Raw genomic sequence first — 12,567 nt, 5'->3', positions numbered from 1 at the left:
ATTAGCTGGGCTATCACTGGGCTGCTCTGTGATTATAGGTCTTTTCCCTTTGCCTCATCAGTTTATGTCATAATGGAAATAACATGGTAGTGCTGAAGGAAGCAACTAGTCATAGGGATGGGATGGGAATGGTAGTGAAATACTGTAGGAAGAAACTATTCAGACATCCTGCCCCACTTAGCAGATACCTTCTTTATTCTGCTGCACATTAGGGTTGAGGAGGGAACAGAGAGAGAGAGAGAGAGCACTATTATTCCTTTGCAGCACAGCAGTGTATGCACAAGTTTGAATACTGTTAGAAGGAAGACAGTATTTTGTATTAAATATATAACCTGATCCTGCAAACTGTTAGTCACATGAGCAGGCTACCGAAGTCAATGGGACTGCTTGCATGAGTGAACGTGCAAGGTCGTCATTGTCTTATTTTGATTACTTATTATATGTATTTTTGTAGCATTTAAGAGTCCCATTAATGGGCCACGAACCTGCTGGTAGGCACTCTACAAACAAATAATAAAAAGGCAGTCCCTGCCCCAAAGATGCCATCTTTTATTACTGGTATGTCATAAAAACTTCTTCCTCCAAAATGCTATCTTCCTGGTGTAGAAATTGCGGAAGGAATTAAATCTGGGGAAGGTTGCAGGTCTACGGAATACACAGTTTATGCAGGTTTAGGAAGTCCCTTCACCCATGGCACTCTTAAAACATGTTGCAGTGACTACTTTGTCTGGTATCCTGCATTCCAAAAAGAGGGACAACCACAAAGAAGGCCACCCAGACCTACAGCACGGCCTTCACCAGGGTCCCAATTCAAGAAAGTATTTAAAGACATGCTTACGTCCGTTAATGGGTGCTTGTATGAGGATTTAGCCAGCCAGCCAGAGTAAACTAACACTTTAAAATCTAAATCCAAACAAGAGGTTGAGAGGCAGAGACTTACATACTTGAAATGTTTAGTCCTGTGTAGCTCATAATAATTAGGTAATTGCCTTGCCTGGAGCCTGAAAAAATGTGGGTGGAGTGCTTAAGGGTGAAGCCTATATAGCCTGTGAAGTATGAAGGGTAGCCATGTTAGTCTGTATCCAGAAAAACAACAAGGAGTCTGGTGGCACCTTAAAGACTAACAGATTTATTTGGGCATAAGCTTTCATGGGTAAAAAACCCACTTCTTCAGATGCATGGAGTGAAAATTACAGATGCAGGCATTATACTGACACATGAAGAGAAGGGAGTTACCTCACAAGTGGAGAACCAGTGTTGACAGGGCCAATTCAATCAGGGTGGATGTAATCCACTCTCAATTATTGATGACGAGGTGTCAATTGCAGGAGAGGGAAAGTTGTAGGCTTCTAACAGTATTCAGGAGGTTTTAGCTGAGGGCTGTATGTGATGGCCAGTGGTGTTCTGTTGTTTTCCTTGTTGGGCCTGTCTTATAGTAAGTGACTTCTGGGTACTCTTCTCGCTCTGTCAGTCTGTTTCCTCTCTTTTTTACCCACAAAAGCATATTCCCAATAAATCTGTTAGTCTTTAAGGTGCCGCCGGACTCCTTGTTGTTTTTATATAGTCACTATATTCCATTATTAATGTCCTGAGCCAAGTCACAGGTTTGACTCCAGCTGTAGCTGGGTAGTGACTAAAAGTTGTGAGCATTTGTTGGCTGTTTGGTGGCATGTGAGAAAGCTACAAATGATTTTATGAGCAACTCAGGTATGGGGAGTGAGGATCTTTTGGAGAGAGAGGACTAAGAAAAAGATTGGCCTGGCGGAGCTAAATCTCCAGTTCCAGGAAATCATTAAGGCCAAGGGTAGAAGGAAGGAAAGGAACTGGCAAGTCCTTCGAGGAGATGGAAATGAAAAAGAGTTGGCAGAAGCAAGGTAAGGGACTGGTAATTCTTTGGAAGAGCCAGAAGCAGTCTGGTAATAGTTCTAAGATATAGGTTCATATATAGGTGCTGGAATTGGGAATGCGGGGGGTGCGGCAGCACCCCTGGCTTGAAGTGGTTTCCATCATATACAGGATTTGCAGTCTGGTCAATGGCCCTCAGGATTCCACTATAAAAATTGTTCCAGCACCACTGGATTCAGAAAATAGGCAATAAACCTGGAATTTAATGGTTCCTGGACTGATTAACACACCCAAGAGACTTCACCTCCTAAATATGTATCTAGCAAAAGCCCTTCAACAAGGGATGATTTTTGAAGCAGTTTTTATAACATATTTGATTCTGAACTGGCAAGAGGTGGAATTAAGACTGTATGTTTATTTTTCCCAACAGTTGCTACAACAATAGATTTGAACTATTAATACAGGTACCAGTTGCTATATGGCTGTGTAAACCATCACTATAGGAATAATCACATACTATTTGTACGGGAATGTAAATATGTTCTAGTGCACACATATTCACTAGCATCTAGTGGTCTGTAAATGGTGGTGTTCTGCTGACTTTTAGGAACTTAGCAGCCTCAAGGGACCAAATGTTGGCAGCAGATTTTTTTTTCTTGTGATTGTGTAGTTGTATAGAAAAGGCTCAGCATGAACATCTATGGGAAGACTAGAGTAATAATAGGGTGCTATGGAAATTCAAGGGAAGGGAGTGGAAAAGAAATGAAAAGTCGGGGGGAGGGGATACCTGGCAGGGGCTTGGGAAAAATAATAATCAAGACTAGTAGTCACCAAGTGGTACTCTTGGGCTGTTTTGAACCTGAAAATCAAAAGAATAAGTTGTCTGGAGATTGACCATTCAAAGAAACTTAAAAGCAGGCAAGAAATATCCCAAACCAACTTGAGATGTGACACAAAAGTGCACTTCATTCATTTATTATCATCTTTAAAGTGTCCAACTGCAAAACACGAGTCAATTCTAAATAGACAGCAAAACAGAGATCTGCCAGTCCAAATACACATTATCAAAGCAGTTTGCTAGCAGCACAATACAAAATCTCCAGGCTTTTTGCAAGTTTTTAAAGAACAGGTATCAAGTACTCCTGGATAGTTGCCTAAATTGCCATTTGCATTGTATCTTTTGGTGCTAAACTCCTCTGACTGATTTGAACAATTCCTTGTAGTTCCTCAAACTGACCTTTTGCCTTCTGGATCACCTGATACAGACGTATTATAGAACCAAAATCTTGTTTTCCTCCACCTCATTTTAATTATTCCCTAGTTTTTCATCAGTGTCTCAAAAAGAGAGAAGAGTTTGAGGTGAAATGGTCGGGTGTCTTCACACCTTCTCACCTCTCACTTTTACTATTTGGATGTTTCTCACAGGACTGAATTTACAAAGGTATGGCTAATGAGGCCTCCCCATCTGTTGATCACATCGTGTCCCTCTCTTTTACCCTTCACCTTTTATAGCTTTGCCATTTCCATGCTGAAACCTCTTTTGCAGAAAGAAAAGGAGTATTTGTTAGTCTCTAAGGTGCCACAAGAACTCATTTTCTTTTTGCGGATGCAGACTAACATGGCTGCTACTCTGAAACCGCTCTTTTGCAGAGAGGCTCTGAATTCTCTTCCCATTAACTGGTGCTCCAGTATTTACCTACCTCTGAACATCCTGACTTAAATCTCAGCAGTCCTGTTGCTCTAATGTGGTACGTTTGTGTTTGATTTTCTTGCTTTTAATAGAGACAGATCTGATTGCATATAATGTGGAAACTCTAACACAAGTGAACTAGAGGTAGGTCAAACTAAACCCTGGATCAGAACACGCTGGAGCTTTGGGAGTGTTCCATAGTTAAACCTTGATCTGGATTTTGCAAATGAGCCCATCTTTATGATGGGCAAAATGAAAACCGTAGATCCAAACTACTGAGAACATTCCCTTGTTCAAAATTCAGATCTGTTCCAGACAACTGGAAAAGGGCAAATATAGTGCCAATCTATAAAAAGGGAAATAAGGACAACCTGGGGAATTACAGATCAGTCAGCTTAATTTCTGTACCCGGAAAGATAATGGAGCAAATAATTAAGCAATCAATTTGCAAACATCTAGAAGATAATAAGGTGATAAGTAACAGTCAGCATGGATTTGTCAAGAACAAACTCTGTCAAACCAACCTGAAAGCTTTCTTTGACAGCAAGCTTCATGGATGGGGGGAAGTGGTAGACCTGGTATATCTTGACTTTAGTAAGGCTTTTGATACTGTCTCTCATGACCTTCTCATAAACAATCTAGGGAAATTCAACCTAGATGGAGCTACTATAACGTGGGTGCACAACTGGTTGGAAAACTGTTCCCAGAGAGTATTTATCAGTGGTTCACAGTCATGCTAGACGGCGTAACAGGTGGGGTCTGGCAGGTATCAGTTCTGGGTCCTGTTCTGTTCAATATCTTCATCAATGTTTTAGATCAGGGTGGGCAAACTACGGCCTGCAGGCTGGATGCAGCCCATCAGGGCTTTGGATCCGGCCCGAGGGATTGCCACCACCCGTGGCACCATGGGGCTAAGGCAGGCTCTCAGAAGCGGCCAGCACCATATCCCTGTGGCCCCTGGGAGAGGGGGTGCAGAGGGCTCTGCGTGCTGCCCTCGCCTGCAGGCACCGCCCCCCGCAGCTCCCATTGGCCGAGAATGGGGAACTTCAGCCAATGGGAGCTTCAGGGGAGGTACCCGCAGGTGAAGGCAGAGCGCGGAGCCCTCTGTGCCTGGGAGCCACAGGGACACGGTGCTGCTTCAGGGAGTGGCGCGGGGCCAGGGCACGCAGGCAGGGAGCCTGCCTGAGCCCCGCTTTGTGCCACTGGCACCCTGGAGCCGCTTGAGGTAAGCGGTGCCGGGCTGGAGCCTGCACTCCAAACCCCTCCTGCACCCCGCACCCCAACCCTCTGCCCCAGCCCTAGCCCTATATTCATGGCCCTGCATGCAATTTCCCCACCCAGATGTGGCCCTCGGGCCAAAAGTTTGCCCACCCTGATTTAGATAATGGTAGAGAGATTACTCTTATAAGGTTTGTGGATTACACCAAGCTGGGAGGGGTTGCAAGTGCTTTGGAGGATAGGATTAAAATTCAAAATGTTCTGGACAACCTGGAGAAAGCCAGTCCACCGCTTGTTCAGAGAAAGGCCCTGGCAGGCTGGACCGGTTTGTTTACCTGCCTTGTCAGCAGGTTTGGCCGATCGCGGCTCCCACTGGCTGCGGTTCGCTGCTCCAGGCCAATGGGGGCTGCGGGAAGGGCGGCCAGCATGTCCCTTGGCCCACGCCGCTTCCCGCAGCCCCCGTTGGCCTGGAGCGGCGAACCGTGGCCAGTGGGAGCCGTGATTGGCCTGCGGATGCGGCAGGTAAACAAACCGGTCCGGCCTGCCAGGGGCTTTCCCTGAACAAGCGGTGGACTGGCTTTGAGAACCACTGGTCTAGATAATACTTTGTCCTGCCATGAATGGAGGGGACTGGACTAGATCACCTCTTGAGGTCCCTTTCAGTCCAGTGATTCTATGTTTTCACTTGAGCCTGTCTCGAAAAGAAGCAGATTAGCACCACTGGTTTCCGTGGGAGATGAACTGACATATCTCTGAGTACAAAATTTGACCCACTGAGTACATTTGTTGGAATTATCAAACAGTTGCACATTCAAACAAATGCTCTGAGTGTGCTTTTTATTTGAATGTTCTCACACTAATATAGGAGTGTTTATGCATTTATTTGAATGTATAATCCTTGAAATTAAGTCCAGCTGTGTTTATTTCAAATGTGTGATGCTCCAGATATAGCTTTGCTTCTGTATGCCTATATCTGAGCATTGCTTGTGTACGTCTACATCCAAGCATTGCTTCTCAGTGCATTGTTAAAAAGTTAATAGAGTAGAGCATACACCATCTTCAGATGTGCATAACTTTATTTTTAATCAATATTTATTTTAAAATCTCCAAGCACCACTCTTAAGGGAGGAATAAAGTCCATGCCATGTTTGAAGTGTAAGAAAAGTTTTTTTGGTTATTGAAGTGTAACCCTCTGGTCAGTGTTTATGTGTCCCCCTCTGTGTTTATTCCACAGAGGATTTGAGTGTCGTACACCCTCTAACAACAGCCCCTGGTTCTTCAGCATTGCTCTCACAATAGAAGCAATAATACCCTTAAAATTTATGGTCAGATTCCCATACTGGTAAAGAAGAAATATAAATCCAGAAAACACTGACTGAGCTTGCGCTAAAAAGTTAATCACTAACTCTTAGGAGAGTTTGGCTCGCATACAGGCAGGTTTTGTTGCTGAAAACATAGGTGCCATCTACACTAGGACAGTGTTAAACAAAGTTCCCACCATTTGTAACAGTGGTTCAGTTCCAACAGTGTTAACAACACAGGGATCTGATCACAGACAGGGAGCCCTAGCTATCACAATTTTAAGGACCGTGTCATCTTACCCTGCATTGGCATCTGGAGGCCCAGTGTTAACATCTGTGGTCAATTTTTGAAAAATGCCCCTAATATAGGCAGGGCCATATAGTGTGGAAGTTCTTACACTTGGAAAATAGAATCCTATCTGGAGTGGTATCTTTCATTCTTACATTTGTACAACACTGTCCATCCCAAAGGCACCCTTATCATTTTACAAACCATAGCTCTGATCCTGCCAGGGCTCTGCTTGGACAGACACTTGTGCCTATGTGGAGTTCCATTGATTTCAGTGCAGGTGCAAATGTCTGCTTCTGCATTACATTTTGCAGGATCCTGGCCTATATATATATATATATATATATATGAATTATTTCACCAACAGCATCCATGAAATGCAGCCACTTCTAGAGGTGTTGCAGTTTAGCTTTATAGAAAAACTACACAACAGTTCAGGTGGGAAGTAAAGAAGAATACCATATCCAACTGAAACCACGAGAGGAAGTAAGGAAGTCAGGATATAAATGCCCAGATTGGTGGTCAGGACACCGAAGTGTAATATCCCTATTCTTGGAAAAAAAAATCCAACGAGATCTTTAATAGACACAAATGTTGAGGACTCAGATATTGTTGTTCTTCCAGAAGATACCAGGTCTAGTGCAGAGTGAGACCTGCCTTGGGTATTGTTTCCAGTAGTGATGGCAGGTCTACACCTAAACATTAGACTGACCTGTTAAATTTTTTTTTTGATGTCCTGTGTGATCTAGTTAGGTTGACCTAACCCCCTACTAGATACAGCTAGGGCCATGGAAGAATTCTTCTGGCTACTGCCTTTTGGAAGGTGGATTAACTACACTGACAGAAAAGCCCTTCCCTCAGTGTACATTATGGTGCTACAGTGTCACTGTAGCCGCTGTGGTATAGACATAGCCTCAGAGGGAGGAATGTCTGCTACAGTAATGCATCACCAATATCATTTCTTTGCAATGCAGTTTTTAGGGTGCACATAAGATTTGATAATTAACCTTAAAGGGTTTTCTCAACCACTCTTGTTGCTTTTCCATCTCCGTTCACCAGCTGTGCTCTGCCAGTTGTTAAGCACTCCATACATGTGGTTACTATTCTGAGGATTTAGAGGCTTGAGCTCATCTATTTCTCTTTGTTTATGATAAAGAGGAAATGTAGCCCTAGATAAAAAAGGCAGACTGGCTGAGTACCTGGGAAAGTGCAAAGTATAATGATTTCCTAGAACTAAAACCTTTTCGTGTTTTCAAATGGAAAGCAGTACATCATTTCCTAATACAATAAGCATAAGATTTTTCACAGGTTTTAGAAAACACACACATGGCTTGTGTACCAGAATTAAATAGTAGTGCAGGATTTTGATCAGTGACAGATGGTTGGGCTGCTCCAGCACAGCTGGCCTTACATGATATAACACCTTGAGCAAGCCTCAGTTCTGCACCTATCCCATGATTTTTATTTCAATCCTTGAAAAATTTCCTTTGGTATCTCTGCTTAAATGTGCTTAATCAGAGAATAGAAGTCGGCTAGTAGATGGAGTAAAGGATACAGATTTGACATTCATGATGTATTTTAAAAGCATGCGAAGTTTCCAAGTGGGGTGGGACTGCATGTAGGTATAGGAATGAGCTTCTGCAGAAGTAGAGAGCTAACACTGATGCTTCTCTCATAATGTAGTATATAACTCAAAGGACGGGTTTGCTTTCAATATGGTCCATAAAAGGAAGCCTGGGAGTAAAGCTGATACAAGTGTGAAGACACAAACAATGTAGATATGTCATGTTTTAATGACACATTAGAAACAAGAGGGTGACCAAGGATGGGGCAGGCCCATTACTCAATGAGGGAGCAAAGACAATAACAGAAAATGTGGAAATGGCGGAAGCGCTCTTTGACTTTTTTTGTTTCAGTTTTCACCTAAAAGGCTAGTAGCAATTGCACGTCTAACATAGTGAGCGCCAGTGAAAATGAGGTAGGATTTGAGCCTAAAATAAGGAAAGAACAAGTTAAAAATTACTTAGATACATTAGAGGTCTTCAAGTCAAAAGGGCCTGATGAAATACATCCTCAAATACTCAAGTAGCTGACTGTGCAGATATCTGAGCCATTAGCGATTATCTTCAAAAACTCATGGAAGATGTGGGAGATTCCAGAGTACTGGAAGAGGGCAAATATAGTGCCAATCTATAAAAGGGGAATAAGGCAACCCAGGGATTTACAGACCAGTCAGCTTAACTTCTGAACCTGGAAAGATAATGGAGCAAATAATCAAGAAATAAATTTTCAAATATCTAGTAGATAATAAAGTGATAAGTAAGGCTGCAAGTCTGTCATGGAGGTCACAGATTATGTGACTTTCTGGGACCTCTTTGACTTCTGCAGCCAGCAGGTGCGACTGACCCCGGAGCTGACCAAGCAGCTCTGGTGGCCCTGGGGCTATGTGCACTGCCCCCACCGAGCCGCAGCAGCGGTCCCTGGCTGCCCCCCCACCTCCAGCAGCAGCTGCAGGAGTCCCGGACCACCCCTTGCCAGCAGCGGCGGAGAAGGTTCTGGGCTGCCCCTTGCTAGCAGCAGCAGCAGTAGTCCCAGGCTGCCCTCCCACCCCGAGCACCAGCGGGCATTCAGGAGCCTTCCCCCCGAGCACTAGTGGGTGCCCTGGAGCCTCCCCCAGCACCAGTGGGCACCCCAGAGGTCTCCCCCAGAACCAGCAGGTGTCCCGGAGGCCCTCCCCCAGTACCAGCAGGTGCCCCAGAGCCCCCAGCACCAGTGGGCGCCCAAGAGTCCCTCTGAGCACCAGCATGTACACCAGCGGGTGCCCCTGAGGCCCCTCCCCAGCACCAGCGGGTGCCCCCAGGCCTCCCCGCCACGAGTACCAGCAGGTTCCACGGAGCCCGCAGCACCAGTGGGCACCCCAGAGCCCCCTGTCCAGAGCAGCAGATCTGCCCCTGGAGCCTCCCAGAGCACCCAGATTTACTCAGGGGTATTTAGTACAGGTCATGGACAGGTCACAGGCCGTGAATTTTTGTTTATTGCTTGTGACCTGTCCATGACTTTTACTAAAAATGACTAAATCGTAGCCTTAGTGATAAGTGATAGTCAACATGGATTTGTCAAGAAGAAATCATGTCAGACCAATCTAATAGCTTTCTTTGACAGGGTAACAAAGGGATGGGGGGGAAGCCGTAGATGTGATATATCTTGACTTTAGTAAGCTTGTGATACTGTCTCTCATGACCTTCTCATAAAAAAACTGGGGAAATGCAACCTAGATGGAGCTACTATAAGGTGGGTAATAACTGGTTGAAAAATAGTTCCCAGAGAATAGTTATCAGTGGTTCACAATCAACCTGGAGGAGCATATTTAGTGGGGTCCCGCAGGGATTGGTCCTGGTTCTGTTCAATGTCTTCATTAATGATTCAGATAATAGCATAGAGAGTAAATGTATACAGTTTGTGGACACTACCAAGCTGGAAGGGGTTGCAAGTGCTTTGGAGTATAGGATTAAAACTCAAAATGATCTAGATAAACTGGAGAAGTAAATAGGATGAAATTCAATAAGGACAAATGCAAAGTACTCCACTTAAGAAGGAACAACCAATTTCACACATACAAAATGGGAAATGATTGCCTAGGAAGGAGTACTGCAGAAAGGGATCTGGGAGTTATAGTGGATCACAAGCTAAATATGGGTCAACAGTAGCACACTGTTGCAAAAAAAAGCAAACATCATTCTGGGATGTATCAGCAGGAGTCTTGTGAGCATGACACAAGAAGTAATTCTTCCACTCTACTCCATGCTGATTAAGCCTCAACTGGAGAATTGTGTCCAGTTCTGAGTGCCACATTTTAGGAAAGATGTGGACAAATTGGAGAAAGTCCAGACGAGAGCAACAAAAATTATTAAAGGTCTAGAAAACATGACCTATGAGGGAAGATTGAAAAAATTGGGTTTGTTTAGTCTGGAGAAGAGAAGACTGAGGGAGGACGTGAGAACAGTTTTCAAGTACATAAAATGTTACAAGGAGGAGAAGGAAAAATTGTTCTCCTTAACCTCCAAGGATAGGACAAGAAGCAATGGGCTTAAATTGCAGCAAGGGAGGTTTAGGCTGGATATTAGGAAAAACTTCCTGTCAGGTTAGGTGAGCACAAATTGCCTAGGGAGGTTGTGGAATCTCCGTCATTGGAGGTGTTTAAGAACAAGTTACAAAAACACCTTTTATGAATGGGCTAGTTATTACTTAGTCCTACCTTGAGTGCAGGGGACTGAACTGGATGATCTGCTGAGGTCGCTTTCAGCTCTACACATGTAATATTCTATGATCTGAAGCATGGTCATGCAGTGTAACATCTAACAGTGGTACTGGCACAGCCAGGTTTCATATTATCCTGTCTTCATATAGCTTACCAATAGAAGTATATTGTGTCTCTAAAGTGATTCCCAAAGTATGATTTTAAGAAACTTGTGCAGCTCAGGTGAGGACAAACTGCTGGTTGAAAATCAGGGCAGGGAATGTTTCATTGACCCAAAGATAGAAGCTGATGTTGTGACTGTTCATAGATGTCTGTTTCTGGGGAAAGATTGAGAGAAGTTCAGTTAGATAAGAAACTGACTGGATCCCTGAAATATTCCCTGTGAACATTTTGGATGGTGAGAATCAAAACAAGTCATTTTTTTTAAGTCATCCTGTTTTTCCACATCAGGAATGAACAAATTGTTTGAAGAGGTCCAACCTATAAGCGAGTGGGTGTAGTTACACCACGAGTGTTAAAGATGGATTTGATAAAAATGTATTCTTCTTCCCCTCAGGGACTGAAGGTTGTCTGCAAGGGCACAGAGATGTATTTACTGGCTGGGAATGAATTCAGCATTTAGGGAATTTGATCTGTCTTGTGACATATGCCATTCCTGGACAAATGACCCATCCAAAGAAACAGTTCATCTGCCAAGGAACTTCACAGATTAGCAGCAATGACTGAATGAGTGTGCAACCGGTACACAAGCTAAGTACTGGCAAAAACTTGAGTTTTCATGAGAGACACAAGCAGAAGGTGGGCACAGTTTAAGCGAAAACATAAATTATGAGAACTGGACTAGTTTAGAGAAAGCCTAATAATATGAAGAGTGAAGAATCTTCATATTATTAGGTAAATGACCAAGTTATGATGAACAGTTAAACAAGCTGCTCATTTAAAAGACTGTGTGTGAGCTGAGAAGTACACAGAAGGTGCTTTGGTTTTGCTTTTCTTCACTGATGGTTTGCTATCAAATAACGTTCTGGATTGTATTGTAACAGTGGGATTTTCAAAAGCATTTAATGTTGGTTTAACTTTGTGTCCACTGAAATAATGGTAAAACTTCCATGGATTTCAATGGCGTAGTGTTAGGTCAATATTGAGTGTTTTGAGAATCCCATCCTAAGTGACTTCAGAGCAGTTATTAAAGTAAAAAATTAAGTGAAAAAGAGCTACTGCAAAGCAATAGGGTCTCTGGAAATAGGAGAGTACCATTTCCTTTGGAGGACAAGGGTGTGGCAATATGGGTTACAATACTTTTGGTGGTGGTGTATAGGCCTCTTGCTTTGGTGCAGGTTTTACTACACTTAGCACTTTTATGACTAATCTAGCCACTTAAAAGTTCAGGCTGATTTTGTCATTACACAGTTCACCCAGAGTTACACCATTTACTTCTCCTGAACTGCCTGGGCAGTAAGGAATCCAAATCAATAGGACTTCTCCCATCTTAGGTTGCCCCCCTAACAGCATCTATCAACTGTCAGCCTCCCACCTCCACTAACCTTCCCCTACAGTGAAAAGTATCACAGTGATATACTTAACCAAAAGGGATTTTATTAACAAACCACTCAATAGGTTTAATACAATAAAGGCATGAAGGCTGAACCCAAACCCCAAAACAAGAGTATGCAACAAGTATATACAGACCATAAACACAATACTGTATCTGTGCAGGAACCAAGGTGAGCACACTGGCCCAACCAAGAACCCTGAACTCTTGACCAGGAACCATCGCCAGGAACCCAGAGCCACTGCTCATGAACTCGCCGTCAGGAACACCTCTGCCAAGGACAGGATCAGGAATGATGGTAGGTCACACTGGTCTTCTGTCTTCTCCTTCTGTGACCTTCTTCAGTACTAACAGAGCGACCCCTGCTTTCCCCGAGTCCTATAGTACTTACCAGCTAGCCCTGCTTTCCCCGAT

At 43.7% G+C, this 12,567-nt stretch overlaps 1 protein-coding gene across 12 annotated transcripts in view; it reads left to right on the top strand.

Annotated features, from left to right (window-relative positions):
- The window catches only part of LOC140916053 (uncharacterized), a 258,662-nt gene that overhangs the window by 4,517 nt on the left and 241,578 nt on the right, over nucleotides 1-12,567 (top strand). For 11 of the 12 annotated variants that reach the window (XR_012160402.1, XR_012160394.1, XR_012160393.1 and 8 more), the window contains exons 3-4: nucleotides 11,158-11,399; nucleotides 12,318-12,451. The gene's annotated coding sequence lies outside the window, so the exon portion shown is untranslated. The remainder of the gene's footprint in view (nucleotides 1-11,157; nucleotides 11,400-12,317; nucleotides 12,452-12,567) is intronic. The other variant, XM_073356979.1, reaches the window with a different exon arrangement.

This window comes from Lepidochelys kempii, chromosome 8 (assembly GCF_965140265.1).
Source record: "Lepidochelys kempii isolate rLepKem1 chromosome 8, rLepKem1.hap2, whole genome shotgun sequence".
Lineage (NCBI taxonomy): Eukaryota > Metazoa > Chordata > Testudines > Cheloniidae > Lepidochelys > Lepidochelys kempii.
The sequence above is the reverse complement of the archived record's forward strand: the minus strand, read 5'-3'. Positions and strand labels throughout refer to the sequence as shown.